The sequence below is a fragment of the Oreochromis niloticus genome, unplaced genomic scaffold, assembly GCF_001858045.2.
Source record: "Oreochromis niloticus isolate F11D_XX unplaced genomic scaffold, O_niloticus_UMD_NMBU tig00002964_pilon, whole genome shotgun sequence".
Lineage (NCBI taxonomy): Eukaryota > Metazoa > Chordata > Actinopteri > Cichliformes > Cichlidae > Oreochromis > Oreochromis niloticus.
Genome location: NW_020327749.1, coordinates 307,103 through 326,475, shown reverse-complemented (window position 1 = coordinate 326,475; position 19,373 = coordinate 307,103). Strand labels below are relative to the sequence as shown.

Here is a 19,373-nt window from a genome sequence, read left to right as displayed (position 1 = left end):
CACATTTACGGCCATTATTTACACTATTTTGCCAACTGTCTGGCACACTGTCACATGTGAAAACTTTTTTAGATAATTAGTTCACTTTGCAATCAGCCTAAGCACTATAATACAGGTAAGCTGTGTGTGTGGAGTACAATGGAGGGAGCAGGAAGAGTGAGAAGTAGAGGAGGTCGAGGAAGAGGATGTGGAGGTGAAGAAGTAGGATGAAGAGGATGACAAGGACAAGGAGGAGCAAGAGGAGTACGAGGAGGGGGGAGAGGAAGGGTAAGAAGAGTAAGAAATAGAATTGCTGATGACATCAGAGCTACAATAGTGGACCATGTAATCAACCATGGAGTGACCCTGAGGGAAGCTGGCCAACGGGTTCAGCCTAACTCGAGCCGCTACACTGTAGCAAGCATCATAAGGACATTTTGAAATGAGAATCGGTTAGTACAGTCACTTTGCACTAAGATTTGTAGCACTGCCCTATGCTAATGACAAACAACAATACCATTGATGTAAAAATACTGAAGAGGAAGCATGTTCACTGCAGACCAAGAAACCCATATAGTCAATATGGTGATTGCAAATAATCCTATACTTGGAAATAAACACTTGTGTTTGTTTTGATGTGTGTGAATAAACACCAGGGCCCTGTTTCAGAAAGCCGGTTTAGTGCAAACTCTGAGTAAGTATACCCTGAGTTAACGAAAACTCTGGGTTTTCGGTTTCACAAAGCGAGTTTAGATTAATTCTGAGTGAGTTACTATGACGACACACTCCGTGAAGCTAACCTGCCCCCTAGCAGGTTTACTTCAACTAACCCTGAACTTCTCCGCCTCTTTGTCGGAAACCTGACTGTAGGAAGTGTCAGACATGGCGTGCCCCTTCCTTGAAGAGCCAGTAGATGTTGAAGCCCAAATTCTCCGCAGAGCTCTCCGCCGGGAGTGAGTGATTAGAGCGCGTTTGGACATTTTATCATGTCCTGATGATTTTCTGTGTGAACGTTACCGTTTTTCAGCACAATCGATAATTTATTTGAATAACATCCTCAGGCCTTATATTGCTCATGTGACACATCGCGGACATTCTCTCAGTTCTGTACATATTATTTGTATTGCACTTCGTTTTTTTGCAAACGGGAGCTTTCTGTATAATATTGGTGACGCTGAGCACGTTTCCAAGGCTACCGTCTGTCGGGCAGTCAGGAATGTTACAGTTGCACTGAAACGTCTCCTGTACTCGTTTGTGGTGTTCCCCGGTCATAGACCCACAAGATTTATCAAAGAGGGATTCCACAAAATTGCAGGTATCAGGATGAACAAAACTTAATTCATGATGTGGTGATACTTGAACTACTACTTAGATTTTACATTTATTTTCAGGGTTCCCAGGCGTGATTGGCTGTATAGATGGCACTCACATTCCATTCTGCTGCTTGAAGTGTTCCATTTCCAAAAAGCATTTTTTTTATTTTCTTGATCAAACAGGTCTTGTACAGCTGCTTTACAGGGAGCTATTGAAACACAGAAAATAGCATTGACATTCATAGTACATGCCTACTTAGGTTGGTTGTAAATCAGTGCTGAACATCTTACTGAGGAAAGGTTTGTTGGAGAAGTGGCTGGACCCTCTTCCTCTACATTTTTTATATTTCATTTTTACTTGCTGCCAGGAACGTTTGGGGCCTGTTGGGTTGCACATGCGCTCACATCACATCACAAAATAAAATGTATAAAATAAAAAATAAAATGAAATATAATAAAATAACGTGTTAAATGGGTGGAAATCCCTAGATCAATTTTTAAATTAACACTCACGCATTGACTCTGTCGGCTATGTATTGCCATGCATGCTCCCTTTCTTTTGCAGCTGAGGCTGTGTTACTTTTTTTCCGCAAAATTTGCATGTTATCGGCATATGCTGCCATCAGAATTTCGGCCTCAAGCGCTGTAAAATACATTGGCCGCGCCTTCTTTCCCTCCGTCTCCATGGTGACTCGCTTAATCTGTGCTCCACTAATCAGGGCTTTATGCGCGTGCTTAACTTGGGGTTTAAGCAACTCCGCGTTGATTGAACTAATTGTTATCAGCCTTTCTGAAACCGAATATTCCGAGTTGGACAGTTCGGGGTTACTCAACCCTGAGTATCATTTTTAACTCTGAGTTTTCTAAACCGGCTTTCTGAAACAGGGCCCAGTACTTGAAGTTTGGATCCGTCTATGTTTATGGACCTATGACAGAAGTATGACCTCAATCTGACATGGCCTACCTTGTGCACAGAGAAAGCAAAAGCCAGATGTGTTTTTTATTCATAGCATCAGTGTGTAGTTGGTGCATTGTGTGCTTATTAATTTGATGGCTTGTGTTTACTGTCTGATACAAAAATACCATTTTTACAAAGGTGTGGTGAGTTAAGCAAAGGTTATTCGCTTTTACAAGAAAACTACAATGTTTTGCTGATTGGGTGAAGAGTTTTCTTATTTGTGTGTAGAGTTTTGCAAAACTAGCCAATAGTTACAAAAAATGTGCTCAAGCCATCAGAAAAAACTGTAAATCCCATCGAGGAGTTCTTCTCTGCCTGGCGCTGGAAAGTGTACGACCGTCATCCTCATCAACAGGTAGCCCTTTTACAGGCAATGGAGGAGGCATTCAAGGAGATATTTTCCCCGATGCCTTGGACTGGAGGATATCGCATGCGATGTGGACGAAATTTTGTGGCCGGACCCAGAAAGACGACATGATGTAGGCTGATTGTCTTTTTTTTTTCCTTTTTTTTGTGAAATTCCCATTTTGTGTTCTGACTTTGTCTTGGTTTTGATGAGTGTGAATAAACACCAATACTTGAAGTTTGGATCCTTGTATGTTTACATGACACTATGACAAAAGTGTGACCTCAAATTGACATCTGTACACAGAGAATGCAAAAGCCAGATGTGTTTTGTATTCATACCATCAGTGTGCAGTTGGCGCATTGTGTGCTTAGTAGATGATGGCTTGTGTGTACTGTTTGATATGAAAACACCATTTTTATGAAGGTGTGAAGAGTTAATCTAGCTTTGTTCGCTTTTGCAAGAGAACTACAATGTTTTGATAATTGGGTGACAGGTTTTCTTATTTGTGTGTAGAGTTTTGCAAAAATAGCCAATAGTTACAAAAAATGTGCTTAAGCAATCAGAAAAAACTGTATCATACAAGAAAGAAAAAATCTGAAAGTACCTATATTTTTAATGCTCTACAATTTGAACACATGGAATTCTGTAGTTTCAAGGATGCGGTGAATTCCCATCATTTACACATAGAAACTAAAACCTAAGCCCAGACATAAGTCACTTTCCAAATTTCAGCAACAGTGCTACGTGTTGCCAGTAGCTCCACATTTTCTCCCACTGTAGCTGGATAGTGCCTGCCTGCTGCACCAAAGTACTCTGTGAACAATATTTCTCTTGCCCTAGCAGCACCTGTCCCTCTCCTTCTTTCCAGTTCTCCTCATCATTATAGTCATCATTATATTCTGGGTCATGATTTATCTTTGTTTGTGTTTGACAAGATTTGTGAAGCTTCAGCAGCAGTTTGCTCTCAAGGTTCTTGTTGTGCAAATGTAAATGTTTAGCAGGGAACAGGAGTCCTGCCTGACTCCTCCACAAGCTACAGATGCAGGAAGAGCTGTATTGATTTTGGTTGACAGCTTCTGGATTTGAGGAAAACTATGTAATAGATCCACACCTCCAGTGAACGGACATGAAAGGTACCTCTCCAGCTCCCCTGCTTCTGGCTTTTCTGACCCCATGGATCCAAAGAAGTCTTCTTCGCTGTTTGTGCTGACCTCATCCAGCTCTGTTTCTATGTGATGTCTGATGAAGTTGAGACCCATGGAAAAATGTATGGTTTTCAAAAGAATTAGGTCTGTGCATTATAGTGCTGTATAGACTGCCAAGCTGCAGATGTTTGGAATGAAAATTTTATCACACTGGAGATGTTTTTTACTAACTCTTGTTGAAAAACAAAATCTTGTCATTCATATCCCACACAAACAGTGTGCAATGGATTCCAGATTGAGTTTAAAATAAGAATGTATGTAAGGCTAAGCAGTGCTAGCTAATAGATCCTCCTCTCACTGTTTGTCTGTTACTCTGGAGAAATACAAGAAAGACAGTGATGAAAGCCATGACTACGATGTAGCCTCTAATCTCTGCATGGCTGTCCTGAGAATGCAGCACCTCAGTCTGTGTGGCTACAAAGAGGTGAAACCCTGTCACTTCCAAACACAGGGAGAGGGATGAAGCTAGCCTCCTAACGAAGGCTGGTGAGAAGAGATATTTTACTGTTATTTTATCATTACATCAGAATCATATAATAAGCATTGCATTAAAGCATTTATTGAAGCTATTGACATTATATTAACGTTTGTATTACAGTGATTGTTATAACCTCATGTTAATCTTCTATTTACAGGTGTTGGTATAATCATATAATTTTTCATTACAGGTGTAACCAGGATCATCTTGATACATATTGCCGCTTGGTGCTTATTATGGAGTTGTGCTCACGTCAGTAAGGGTTAAAAGCTACAGTCAGCAGGATGTCTGGCTGATCTATTGAGGGAAGTGACGTAGAGCGTAGAAGGCCGCACATGCTTACAAGACACTTACATCATGTTATTTTATGATCCTTTATTTAGATATATCTTTTGTTAACCTTTAAGTAGTGTGTATTGGGAATAATTACTCATTAGTTTATTTATGTATCATCATCATCATTAATTGTTACTTCATTAGAGAATTTCTTTAGGCTGTCGGCCTTATGTTACAACTTGTATTACAGGTATTGTCATGATTCCATATTAACATTTTCTATTACAGGTGCAGTGATAATCCTTTTGTATACACATGCATTGTATTTTTTGTGCTTGCCAATGAGGGGGGCTTGGTCAACTAGTGGAGGGTCGGAAGCTTTGTTCGGCGCGAGGACTGAACAATCTATTGTGTTAAGGATCTTGAGCTATAGAAAGAACACGCTTACAAAACACATATATCATGTTATTCATCATTATCCTTTATTCATTTATACTCTTTTTATTAAGCTTTGAATAGTGGCATTTGATTAGAACATTTATTCAACAGATTACATGTATGGTTTCGGTTAGTTTATTGCACACATGCAGAGTTGGCCTCTGTCCTTATAGACAGAGTGAATGCTGAGGTCGAGTTACACACGCACACATACAAGCAGCAGTTAAACTCATGTAGAGGGGAGAGTTCAAACATTTAAATAATAGTTTGCAAGGCCTTGTAGCTGTTTGATTATGCTTGCAGGAGAGACTGTTTGTTCAAGGGGATAAGCAGAGTTAGAAGATTACTGGGAAGGATCTGGCCTCGGGAAGAAGAAGATGTTCTTTTAATGTGTTAAAAGTTGTCAACATTGATTGTATTGTACCTACTTTACGAATTAGGGGGCGTTCTAATACCCTGATGTTCATAAAAACTATTGTTGTGTGGTTTTCGGAGAGAGATCTGGTGCTGTCTGCGTACAGTGTCCCATCTCCCACACATGTGCATTAAAATCATCGTTTGACTTGACCCGGCCGGACCAGTGTTGTTATTTTGGTTTTCCTCCTGTATCCATCCCCAATATTTTGAACTCGTGACACTGGTTAAACTAAACAAGCTGCTGTTTCACATAATGAACCCTGTCAACCACAGTATTGCCTTCTGATTAACCAGTTAAAGCAGTAGAGATGAGTTGTGTTTACATGTGCGTGGAACTCTAGCTTTATCAACCAGGCTAGCTGTTAGCTTATAGCTCACGCTAGCTAGCCAGCGAGCAGTTAAAAGGACAGCCAAAATGTGGACACTACACCCACAAACTTCTCTCACCACAATGTAGCGCTGAAAATATGATGCGATTCTAGTTTGATCAAACTCAGGGCAGGAGGAAAACTGCCTCCATATCCCCGCAGTAATGTTATGGACCTCTCCACATTCGAGAATTGAATAAAGCCAAGGTCCAATACTACAGGGCCAGTGTCCTTAAATATGTCCTCAACATAACACATCAGAATAAAATTATTAGGTCATTAGTAAGTACTTGACTGCATGCTGAGTTGGCAGTTCAGCCATTTAGATCATGTTTGTTGGACTAGAGACAAAAGTTGCTCGACACAACATTAGCCTGACATCCACCTAACCTAGGGTGACCATATTTTGATTTCCAAAAAAGAGGTGACTTGGCTCAGTCATGAAGAACTTGCTTAAAGAAACATACTGTCACGGTTCTGGGTCGGTGTGACCCAGTATTTTGAGTTGTGTTTTGGTTTTGAATGATGGATTTTTTCCCTGTAATACTGGTGGTGGTGGTGATGATTATTAGGATGATAGATTATTATTATTATTATTATTATTATTATTAGAGTTCCATGTTTCTGTTTGTTCATATTTAAGGATTTGTTCTTCGGTCGTGTCTGCTTAGTATAGGTCTAGTTCCATGCGTCATTTTCTGTCTCTCTCTGTGTCAAGTCAGCGTCTTAGTGTGATTTCTTATTTCTGGTTTCTTGTTCCTGTTTTATTGTGAAGGTCTGCGTCTCATGTGAGTGTGTTCAGTTTTACCCCTGTCTCGTCTTGTTGATTATTCCCAGCTGTGTTTCCCACCTGTGTGTAATCTCCCCGTGTTTCTCTGAGTGTATTTAAGTCGTGTCTTCTGTGTTTGTAGTTGCTGGTCCGTCTGTGAATCTACCCTGCTTCATCTGTGTACCCACCATGCTTCTCCTGTGTGTTCTACCTGCTGTCAACCGTCATTTACCTCCGTCCATCCCCTTTCATGTTCATGCCCTGGTTTGTGTTCAGTAGGTTAGTTGTTCTCAGTTTAGATACTCTCCTGTCCCGTTTGCCGTTTCTCTATTTGCTTCGTATTCAATAAACCACCTTCTCACCTTCACGAGTGCCTGCGACTGGATCCTCCTTTATCATCTCCACACGGTCCATCTCACTCGCCGTGACACATACTTAGCATATTTAAATGATACATCCTCTGTGCGGTTAATGAATTGTGAAATAAAATATGCCATATAGGCTTTTACAAGTCAACAAGTGCAAAAAAATAACATAGAAGCCTCTTTGAGCTTTGGGATCTTTTAAACATCATTAGGCGCGTTGCTGCGTGCTGTCTGTCCCGTCTGTGAGCGCAGAACAAGCGCTCACAAAGCAGCAGTTTGGGGATGACGTCACACACATGGGTCCTCTGTCAGAATATATTAAAACCCAGACATTTTTATCAATCACAAAAATCCCCCCGTATGACCCGGACAGAACGTGAAAAGAGAACATGTCCTGGGAAAAGAGGACGGTTGGTCACCCTAACATAACCACAGCTAAAAAGAAATTTAGAGTAAACTTACTGGGACACGGTTAAATGAGTTTAGTTTTTTCACACTGAAATGTTGGTTTGTTGTGGCTTCAGAATGCGCTACCCAGTGACACTCGTGTTGATTCGCAAGTTTGGCACTGAGCACAAGTTTGATGCACAAAGTTTCATCAATGTGCTGGATTAAAATACAACTGATACTTGTCCCGTATAAACTGTAGCATTGCTGGATTTAATTTGGGATATGACATTTGTTCAGCTCACCATAGGACATGTAAGTCTACTGTGTTAAATGCAGTTTGAAGGAAAAGAGACGGTTTAAAGGGAAAATAGAGATTTGTTCATTCTTTGTGTCTAAAGTGGCTTTAGGACCAATATCTAGTATACAATACTAATGTCATGGCTGGGGCAGCAGTCATGTGGTAGAATAAATGAGGACCCAAAATGCAGACAGTGGTGGAGATGCGAGGGGAGGTTTATTTACAGGGAAAATAACAGAGGTGAGGGCAGAACTGAACATAAACCTAAACTGGGTGAAACTAGGGATGGGTCTTGCAACACTGACGCACCGACGCATGTATCAAGCTCACCTAGCGATGCCTGTATCGGTGCGTGAGTCGCTTTAAGAAAAAGTCACGTGATCGATACAGCTGCTGTATCGCTCATTGCCAACGCGCCAAACTGTGTTTAAAAGGTACCGCATCCGCATCTGCCAACGGAATGAGTCGCCACCAAAAAAACCCACAAAATTACTCTTGCAAAGATAAAAAACAAAACAAAACAAAACACATCTCTCTATAACAAAATGGAGCCCGAAAGAAAAAGAATTGTTTCTGCTATGTGGGATCATTTTGATCTTTTAACTGCAAATAAGGTAATAGTTTGTCTGTCTTTGTTTCAGTGTAATCTATCAGAATAGGAAAAACAGCAATGTGACTTGCAGTGTAAATTATTTATTTCATTTTATGCAGGTTAAATGTCGCATCTGTTCTGCATTTCTTACACAAACAAAAGCACCTCCTCAGTGTTTAGGCATTACAGAGCCAAACATGAAAATGAGGAGACAAACACACTGAGAATGAACTCACGCAGGCCTATATTGACACTGAACAGCTTTATCATCTTTTTTTTTTTATTAATGTGTGTTTTATTATTTTCAATTCAAGCATCTAGGAAGACTGTTCTGGACCAGGCAGTCCTGAATTTTATTATAGAGGACTGCCAACCCCTTAGTATTGTGGAGAGTGTCGGAGAGAAAAATTCCAAGATCAGAGGATCCTTTAACGTACTGGGGGAATAGCAAGACATCTTATCAGAACCTTTTCCACCTGGCTTTACACCTTTTGTGTACCCCAGCTTCATCTGTGCCTGTGAGTTTTCCAAAGCTGGGGAAATGGTGTAAAAAAAACAACAACAAAAACACAATAGACTGAATGCAGAAACATTGGATAAACCTATTTTTCTGAATAGAAATTTATAATAAACTCTAAGTCAAATGGGTAATATTACATTCACAATACTTTCATTTTAATTTTCACTTAATGTCATTCACAATATATTTTAAAGATGTCTACAATATTTGCAATGTAAAAGATATAAAATGATTCCATGGAAATTACAGTACCTTACAGTGTACAAGTATGACTAGGTCATTGAATCAGTGTTTGTTGTGAGTGTCAAGTAATTTGCCAACAATGATATTTAAGGTCCAGCAGGTGTCAGTATGGAGCAAAACAGCAACACTGTGTCGACACAGTATCGATACAGTTTGGGGAATGTGCTGAAACGCTTCACGAGGCCTCATCTACCCATCACTAGGTGAAACTAACAAACAAACCTGGGACACAAGGTCAGCGGGAGAAACTCAGAGATGGCAGATGAGGACGGCTGGACAGAGAGACGCAGAGGAACATAGAGAATGAACACAGACGATCCAACAACGAGCAGAAGCCAACACACACTATAAATACACACCAGGTAATGAGGAGATGACACGCAGGGATGGACACAGCTGACACTAATGTACATGACGAGAAGCAGACCTACAAATTAAAACCGGAAACACACAGACTGTTTTACGACACAAAACGCAGCGACCCGAATGGAGCACAGAGGGAAGACACAGGTAGGGATAGTAAACACGACAACCAAACTCAAAGAACTAATACAAATTCAGAATAAACACCAAACACAAGATGAAACCAAAATGAAACACAAAACGCTGGGTCAATGACCCAGGACCATGACAACTAATTGTTTACTCAGTTTTTCATTTTGTTTCATTACAAACTCTCCAGGCATCAAAAAAACCAAGATCTTAGCTTAAGTCCATTGTAGCCTTGCTGCATAAGAATATAGGAATTAGGATAAACGTCAATATATCACAAACCAGACACTAAAACAAAAAAAAAGAAGAAGAAGAAAAGCATTAGGGTGTCCACAGACACAACAGAGTTGTACAAGTTGAACTTTAAACCAATTGTGGCCTCAATCAAGAATGACCTCAATAGGTGGTTTGACCTTCCCCTATCCTGGATGGGTAGAATAGGTTTAATCAAAATGAATGTTTTAATCAGAATATTATATCCCATACAAATGTTTCCTCTTGGATAAACAGAAACACATTCTCAGAGATTGAGGGATATCTTTCTAAATTTATATTGTTAAATTCTCCCAATTCTTTTGATCTTTGGGCTGAAGGAAGGACAATACTTGGTGTATAAATGCTCAAACAACAATCTTTTATTCCATACAATTCAACACTTTATGAGCATAAACCATCCGGATGGGGAGACATGCATGAAGAGGGTCACAGCAAATCTCAAACTGGTGGAGGGTTACTCAAGCTCTTATAACCTCTAGTGGCCCCCACCTAGTCATAAAAGCCTAAACATTCACATTCTTTCTAACTCCTAGCGAGCCTGACTTATGGCCTTGGCTCCCTATTTTGTCTGCCTTCAGCAACGGTGGGAGTGAAGCTCCCATGGAATGTGCTCTCTGTCTCCTATACTATCAGAAAAAGCAAGGTCCTGACTCTCTGAAAACAGTATTTCTTATAACTCAGCAGTATAATGCATCATAAACAATATCATTCATTCACACTGAATCAGCAGTCTAATGTAATACAAATCAGTTGAATAACTGTAATAGTTATCAACTTCTTCTAATTCAGGAGAATAATGCAAACTAAAACTACATAATAATTTCACAATCTTTAATTAGGGGTATAACGTGGCATAAGATAATATAATAATCTCACAATATGGCATGGGAAGAAATCTAGACTAAAGATACAGATTTTACAACTGCCTACAGATGAGGGGGACAGGCACTTCCTAACCTTCAATATTCTTACTGGGCTTGCCATGCACAAATAATCTCAGGGTGGTTACATTCCTTTTTACAGCAAGGTGAGCCACCGGTAGATACTTGGTGCTGTGACCCTCTTTCGCCTCTTAGACTTTTATCTATTGATCTGGCTGACCTTCCTCTTGGTGTCAGAAATAATTTTATTTTGATGCCTACACTTAAGGTTTGGCCTAATATTGCTGCCTACTGTGATAAACTACGAAGATTCAGAAAACTAAGAATGCAAAGACTGGCCGTGAAAACATGAAGGGTGGGAACACAGACGACGCCACACAGACTGTGTGAAACATAGAGACTAAATACACATAAGGGATGATCAAGGGAAGTGGCCACACATGGGAGCACAGCTGACACACATAAACCTAAAGACAGGACAGGAGAAGTGAAACTAAATACACTGACAGTGGACACAGACTTTCAAAGTAAAACAGGAAACATGGAGACTAGACATGACATGAACTAAACATAACCACACAGACATGATGCCTGACAGGTAGACGCACAAGCCAGGGAGACTAAGTACAGGAGGAGATGACATAAACAACTACGAAACAAAGGACTAACAGCAACCTAGAAATTAACTAGATGAACTAAACTAGGACACGAATGAATACCAAAGATATATGAAAAACTCAAACACTGGGTCACACGACCCAGGACCATGACAGGTACATAGCCGATTATTAGAGATAGGTTGATCATATTTAAGATTGAAGACTTAATTAATGGCAGGACTTCTTTCAGCAGTTTTGTAGGAATGGGGTCTAAAAGACAAGTTGATGGTTTGGAGGAAGTAATTATTGAAGTTAACTCAGAAAGATCAATTGGAGAAAAAGAGTCTAACTTAACATCAATGGTACTAAGAGTAGCTGTAGATAATATTACATCTGTGGGATGATTATTGGTAATTTTTTCTCTAATGATTTAAATTTCATTTGTGAAGAAGTTCATGAAGTCATTACTAGTTAGCATTAAAGGGATGTTTGGCTCAAAAGAGCTCTGACTTTTTGTCAGCCTAGCTACAGTGCTGAAGAGAAACCTGGGGTTCTTATTTTCTTCAATCAGTGACACATAGTAAGATGTTCTGGCTTTGCGGAGAGCTTTCTTATGAAGCACCAAACTATTTCTGCAGGCTAAATGATGATCCTCTAAATTTGTGACACGCCATTTCCTTTCCAGCTTACGAGTCATCTGCTTTAGGCTAAGTGTTTGAGAATTATACCAAGGAGTCAGGTATTTCTGATCTGAGGTCTTAGTTTTCACAGAAGCTACAGTATCCAGAGTCGTACATAGTGAGGAGGTAAAATTATTAACAAGATAATCAACCTCTGTTGCAGTAGTTGGAGTTCAGATAGCTTCTCTGCTCTATGTTGGTACAGGGCATTGAAGATGATAACAGTGGTCAAAGGAGCTTGCAAAGAAAAGCGTCTGGACTTCTTTAAGTTGCTTGAAGACGTTTCACCTCTCATTCGAGAAGCTTCATCAGTTCTAAGGTCAAATGGCCGAGAGTCCCCTGATGATCCTCTAATCACCTGAGCCAAGGTGTGAAAGCGGGTGTGGGTCCCAATCAGCCAGGGTTTCGGGTGAGCTCATTGTGAAACCTGGCCTCACCTTGTCATGCGAATTCCTGAGGTCAGATGGCCCAGTATGTGAGTGGGCGTTAAGGCGTCTGGGGAGGGAACTCAAAACTGGATTATAGATGGTAGACAGTTGGTGTCGTAAACCACCGCCTCTGTTCAAAGATGGTCGCTCACAGTGGACATAGATGGCTTCCTTCACTCCTCTTTCAAACCATCTGTCCTCTCTGTCCAAAATGTAAACATTGGTATTCTCGAAAGAGTGACCTTTGTACTTTATATGCAGATGGACTGCTGAGTCTTGTCCTGTGGAGGTGGCTCTTCTATGTTGTGCCATGCGCTTGTGAAGTGGCTGTTTGGTCTCTCCAATGTAGAGGTCTGGGCATTCCTCGCTGCACTGTACAGCATACACCACATTGTTAAGTCTGTGTTTTGGAGTTTTGTCTTTTGGGTGAACCAGTTTTTGTCTGAATGTGTTGCTGGGTCTGAAGTACACTGGGATGTCGTGCTTGGAGAAAACTCTCCTGAGTTTCTCTGATACACCGGCTACATAGGGGATGACAATGTTGTTGCATCTGTCTTTCTTATCCTCCCTCGCTGGTGTCTGATCTTCTTTTCTGTGACTCTTTGCTGACTTTATGAACGCCCAGTTAGGATAACCACATGTTTTGAGTGCTTCCTTTACGTGTGTGTGTTCCTTCTTTTTTCCCTCAGGCTTAGAGGGAACATGTTCTGCCCGGTGGTGTAGGGTCCTAATTACTCCAAGTTTGTGTTCCAGAGGGTGATGGAAGTCAAAGAGGAGGTACTGGTCCGTGTGTGTGGGCTTCCGGTAAACTTCGATGTTAAAGCAGTTGTTAAAGCAGTCCAGGAAAGGCAAACAGTTATCCTTTGTGTCTTCCCTGGTGAACTTGATGTTTTTATCCACAGCGTTAATGTGCGCAGTGAAGGATTTCACTTCTTGTGTCTTGATTTTGACCCAGGTGTCATCTACATATCTGTACCAGTGGCTGGGTACTCTTCCTTTGAAAGAGCCAAGAGCCTTCCTTTCCGCTTCCTCCATGTAAAGGTTGGCTACAATATGTGACACGGGGGAGCCCATGGCACAGCCATGTTTTTGTCTGTAGAAGCCTTCGTTGTATTTGAAGTATGTTGTGGTAAGGCAGAGGTCTAACAGTGTGCAGATCTGATCGGGTGTGAAGTTGGTCCTGTCTTCCAAGGAGCTGTCTTCTTGTAGTCGTTTTCTGAAAGTCTCCACTGCTTCCGTGGTGGGTATGCAAGTGAAGAGAGAGGCTACATCAAAGGACACCATGGTTTCATCTGGATCCAGGGCAAGTTTCTGGACCTTGTCGGTGAAGTCGGTGGAGTTCTTGATGTGGTGTTCCCCACAACAGGTGCAAGGATGGTAGCAAGGTGTTTTGCAATGTTATAAGTGGCTGTATTTATGCTACTGACTATGGGTCTGAGTGGGACCCCTTCCTTGTGGATTTTAGGAAAAAAGGCGGTGATATGTAATGTGGTCAATGATTTTGTCCTTTTCAAGGTCTTGAAGGCAAGCTATAACTTTCTTTTTGTAGCTGCTTGTGGGGTCTCGCTTTAAATCTTCGTAGGTGTTGTTGTCACTGAGGAGAGTAGTGATCTTTGTGTGGTAATCTGTTGTGTTTAGGACCACGGTGCACCTTCCTTTATCAGCTGGTAATATAGTGATGTTGTGGTCTTTGCTCAGGGAAGCGATGGCCTTCTTTTCTTGTAATGTGAGGTTAGACGGGGGGACTATGGCACTGGAGAGGGTGGCTGAGACTTTCATCCTGATTCGCTCTGCTTCTGTCTGTGATAATTTATTAATTTGTATGGCGGTTTCTGTGGCTGTGATGAGGTCCACTATGGGCAACTGTTGCGGAGAAATGGCAAAATTGAGTCCTTTGGCTAAAACTCTCTTTTCAGGTTCAGTGAGATTCCGGTCTGAAAAGTTCTTTACCCATTTCTCCTGACTGCCTTCAGGTGTGTTTTCTTCTCTGAGTTGTGTGGGTTCAGAATGAGGAGTGTGGGTTTTTGAAAGCAAGGTGTGAAATTTCCTGCATTGTCTTTCTTTTCCTTTAGAGTGTTGGGCCGACTGAGCCTTGTCCACAAACTTGTAAACCTCTTCTAGGATAGGAGAGGGTAGAAGGGTTTCCAGTTCCTGCAGAGTCTGGCTGATCTTGATCTGGAGGGCATCTATAGTGAAATGGACCTGTCTTATCCTTTCACTTAAAAGGTGATTTTGTGCTCTCTGTAGAATCAAGTCTGCTCCTTGTCCCCTGACAGTGGATCCAAGGTGCAAGCTCTTAGGAACAACTCTGCTTTGTCTGCATCTTAGGTTGAAATGTAGGTGGTTCCTATAATCCACTAGTTTCCTTGATTCCCTTTCATACTCCCGCACCAGTTGAAGGGTGTTCCTCCCAAAATGTACGGCAGTATGTCTGTGAAGGTTCTCAGTCATCCAGGTCATCGTAGTCAAAGGAGCTTGCAAAGAAAAGCGTTTGGACTTCTTTAAGTTGCTTGAAGACGTTTCACCTCTCATCCGAGAAGCTGGGTTTAAATCTGGGACTCACGGCCATTTGACCTTAGAACTGAAGAAGCTTCTCGGATGAGAGGTGAAACGTCTTCAAGCAACTTAAAGAAGTCCAGATGCTTTTCTTTGCAAGCTCCTTTGACTAAGATGACCTGGATGACTGAGAACCTTCACAGACATGATCACAGTGGGTGGATTAAATTCTTAAACTTAGTTACAGCACTTTCAGAAAGACATCTACTGTGATAAAGTCTACTCTCCACTGCTGTGTAATCAATTATTGTAAATGTAAATGTTATTAGGAAATGATCAGACAGGAGAGGGATTTCAGCAAACACTGTTAAATGTTCAGTTTCAATGCCATATGTTAAAACAAGGTCTAGAGTGTGATTAAAGTGGTGGGTGGGTTTTTTACATTTTGAGAGAAGCCAATTGAGTCTAATAACAGATTAAATGCCAGGTTTAGGCTGTCATTTATAGCATCTACTTGGATGTTAAAATCACCCACAATAATTATTTTATCTGAGCTGAGCACTAAATCAGATAAAAAGTCTGAGAAATTAGAGAGAAACTCTGTGTAAGGCCCAGGTGGACGATATAGGATAACAAGTAAGACTGGTTTCTGAGTTTTACAGCTGGGGTGGACAAGGCTAAGCATCAGGCTTTCGAATGAATTAAAAGTCTATCTTGGTCTTTCGTTAATTAATACGCTGGTGTGAAAAATGGCTGACACACCGCCCCCTTGGCCGGTATTTCGAGATTTCTGGTAGTTAGAATGACTCGGGGGTGTTGATTCATTTAAACTAACATAATCATCCTGCTGCAACCAGGTTTCTGTAAGGCAGAGTAAATTGATTTATTGATCAATTATTAAGTCATGTACTAACAGAGACTTGGAGGAGAGAGATCTAATATTTAGTAATCCACATTTCACTGTTTTACTCTTTGGTTCAGATGTGGATACTGTACTGTTCTTTCTTTGTGATTTTTTTATATTTAAGTTGTTTATTGCTGGGTTTTAGTTTGTTTTTAGCACCATGGCTACTTCACCTGTCCCTCCTGCACTTTCCTGCTCATTGTGTCAGATGTTTAGTTACTCCTCGGCCTCCTTTAGCAGTAATGATACCTGTAACAAATGTAGCATATTTGCAGCTCTGGAGGCCAGGATTACTGAATTGGAGACTCGGCTTCGCACCCTTCATTCACCCGTAGCTAGCCAGGCCCCTGTAGCTGGTGCAGCCGAAGATAGTGTAGGCCCCACTAGCTGTTCCCCGGCAGACCCCAAGCAGCTGGGGAAAGAGGGCGGCTGGGTGACGGTGAGGAGGAAGCATAGTCTTAAACTGAAGCCCCAGGTACACCACCAACCTGTTCATGTGTCTAACCATTTTTCCCCACTCGGCGACACACCCGCCGGGGGTCAAACTCTGGTAATTGGTGATTCTGTTCTAAGACATGTGAAGCTAGAGACACCGGCAACCATAGTCAATTGTCTTCCAGGGGCCAGAGCAGGCGACATTGAAGGAAATTTAAAACTGCTGGCTAAGGGTAAATGTAAATACAGTAAGATCATAATTCACGTCGGCAGTAATGACACCCGGTTACGCCAATCGGAGGTCACTAAAATCAATACTGAATCGGTGTGTAACTTTGCCAAAACAATGTCGGACTCTGTAGTTTTCTCTGGTCCCCTCCCCAATCAGACCAGGAGTGACATGTTTAGCCGCATGTTCTCCTTAAATTGCTGGCTGTCTGAGTGGTGTCCCAGAAATGATGTGGGCTTCATAGATAATTGGCAAACCTTCTGGAGGAAACCTGGTCTTGTTAGGAGAGACGGCATCCATCCCACTTTGGATGGAGCAGCTCTCATTTCTAGAAATATGGACCAATTTATTAAACCCCCCAAAATATGACTATCCAGAGTTGGGACCAGGAAGTAGAGTTGCAGTCTTACACGCCTCTGTGCAGCTTCTCTCCTCCTGCTACCCCCCTAAAAACCCATCTCCATTGAGACTGTGTCAGCTCCCAAAAAGACAAAAAACAAACCAAAAACCAGCAATAAACAACTTAAACATAAAAAATCACAAAGAAAGAACAATACAGTATCCACATCTGAACCAAAGAGTAAAACAGTGAAATGTGGATTATTAAATATTAGGTCTCTCTCCTCCAAGTCTCTGTTAGTACATGACTTAATAATTGATCAACAAATCGATTTACTCTGCCTTACAGAAACCTGGTTGCAGCAGGATGAGTATGTTAGTTTAAATGAAGTCATTCTAACTACCAGAAATCTCGAAGCACAGGCCGAGGGGGTGGTGTGGCAGCAATTTTTCACACCAGTCTATTAATTAACGAAAGACCAAGACAGACTTTTAATTCATTTGAAAACCTGATGCTTAGCCTTGTCCACCCCAGCTGTAAAACTCAGAAACCAGTCTTACTTGTTATCATATATCGTCCACCTGGGCCTTACACAGAGTTTCTCTCTGATTTCTCAGACTTTTTATCTGATTTAGTGCTCAGCTCAGATAAAATAATTATTGTGGGTGATTTTAACATCCATGTAGATGCTAAAAATGACAGCCTCAACATCGCATTTAATCTGTTATTAGACTTAATTGGCTTCTCTCAAAATGTAAAAGAACCCACCCACCACTTTAATCACACTCTAGATCTTGTTTTAACATATGGCATAGAAACTGAACATTTAACAGTGTTTCCTGAAAACCCTCTGCTGTCTGATCATTTCCTGATAACATTTACATTTACAATAATTGATTACACAGCAGTGGAGAGTAGACTTTATCACAGTAGATGTCTTTCTGAAAGTGCTGTAACTAAGTTTAAGAATATAATCCACCCACTGTTATCATCTTCAATGCCCTGTACCAACATAGAGCAGAGCAGCTATCTGAACGCTACTCCAACAGAGGTCGATTATCTTGTTAATAATTTTACCTCCTCACTATGTACGACTCTGGATACTGTAGCTCCTGTGAAAACTAAGGCCTCAAATCTGAAGTACCTGACTCCGTGGTATAATTCTCAAACACGTAGCCTAAAGCAGATAACTCGTAAGCTGGAGAGGAAATGGCGTGTCACAAATTTAGAGGATCATCATTTAGCCTGGAGAAATAGTTTGCTGCTTCATAAGAAAGCCCTCCGCAAAGCCAGAACATCTTACTATTCGTCACTGATTGAAGAAAATAAGAACAACCCCAGGTTTCTCTTCAGCACTGTAGCCAGGCTGACAAAAAGTCAGAGCTCTACTGAGCCAACAATCCCTTTAACGTTAACTAGTAATGACTTCATGAACTTCTTCACAAATAAAATTTTTATCATTAGAGAAAAATTTACCAATAATCATCCCACAGATGTAATATTATCTACAGCTACTTTTAGTACCATCGATATTAAGTTAGACTCTTTTTCTCCAATTGATCTTTCTGAGTTAACTTCAATAATTAATTCCTCCAAACCATTAATGTGTCTTTTAGACCCCATTCCTACAAAACTGCTCAAAGAAGTCCTGCCATTAATTAATTCTTCGATCTTAAATATGATCAACCTATCTTTAATAATCGGCTATGTACCACAGGCCTTCAAGGTGGCTGTAGTTAAACCTTTACTCAGAAAGCCATCTCTAGACCCAACTGTCTTAGCTAATTATAGGCCAATCTCCAACCTTCCTTTCATATCAAAAGTCCTTGAAAGAGTAGTTGTCAAACAGCTAACAGATCATCTGCAGAGGAATGGCTTATTTGAAGAGTTTCAGTCAGGTTTCAGAGCTCATCACAGCACAGAAACAGCTTTAGTGAAGGTTACAAATGATCTTCTTATGGCCTCTGACAGTGGACTCATCTCTGTGCTTGTCCTGCTAGACCTCAGTGCTGCGTTCGATACTGTCGACCATAATATCCTATTAGAGCGATTAGAACATGCTGTAGGTATTACAGGTACTGTACTGCAGTGGTTTATATCATATCTATCTAATAGACTCCAATTTGTTCAAGTAAATGGAGAGTCCTCTTCACACACTAAGGTCAATTATGGTGTTCCACAGGGTTCAGTGCTAGGACCAATTCTGTTTACATTATACATGCTTCCCTTAGGCAGCATCATTAGAAGACATAGCATAAATTTTCACTGCTATGCAGATGACACGCAGCTCTATCTATCCATGAAGCCAGGTATCACAGACCAATTAGTTAAACTGCAGGAATGTCTTAAAGACATAAAGACCTGGATGGCTGCTAACTTTCTGCTTCTTAATTCAGATAAAACTGAGGTTATTGTACTCGGCCCTGAAAATCTTAGAAATATGGTATCTAAGCAGATTCTTACTCTGGATGGCATTACCTTGGCCTCCAGTAATGCTGTGAGGAACCTTGGAGTCATTTTTGACCAGGACATGTCCTTCAATGCACATATTAAACAAATATGTAAGACTGCTTTCTTCCATTTGCGCAACATCTCTAAAATTAGAAATATCCTGTCTCAGAGTGATGCTGAAAAACTAGTTCATGCATTTATTAC

At 40.9% G+C, this 19,373-nt stretch overlaps 1 long non-coding RNA gene across 1 annotated transcript; it reads left to right on the top strand.

Annotated features, from left to right (window-relative positions):
- The first annotated feature begins 632 nt into the window (after positions 1-632).
- Positions 633-17,108, top strand: LOC112845084 (uncharacterized). The gene is made up of 3 exons (XR_003217888.1): positions 633-2,183; positions 10,727-10,730; positions 17,098-17,108. It is a non-coding gene; the product is annotated as an uncharacterized LOC112845084 (long non-coding RNA).
- The last annotated feature ends 2,265 nt before the right edge of the window (positions 17,109-19,373 follow it).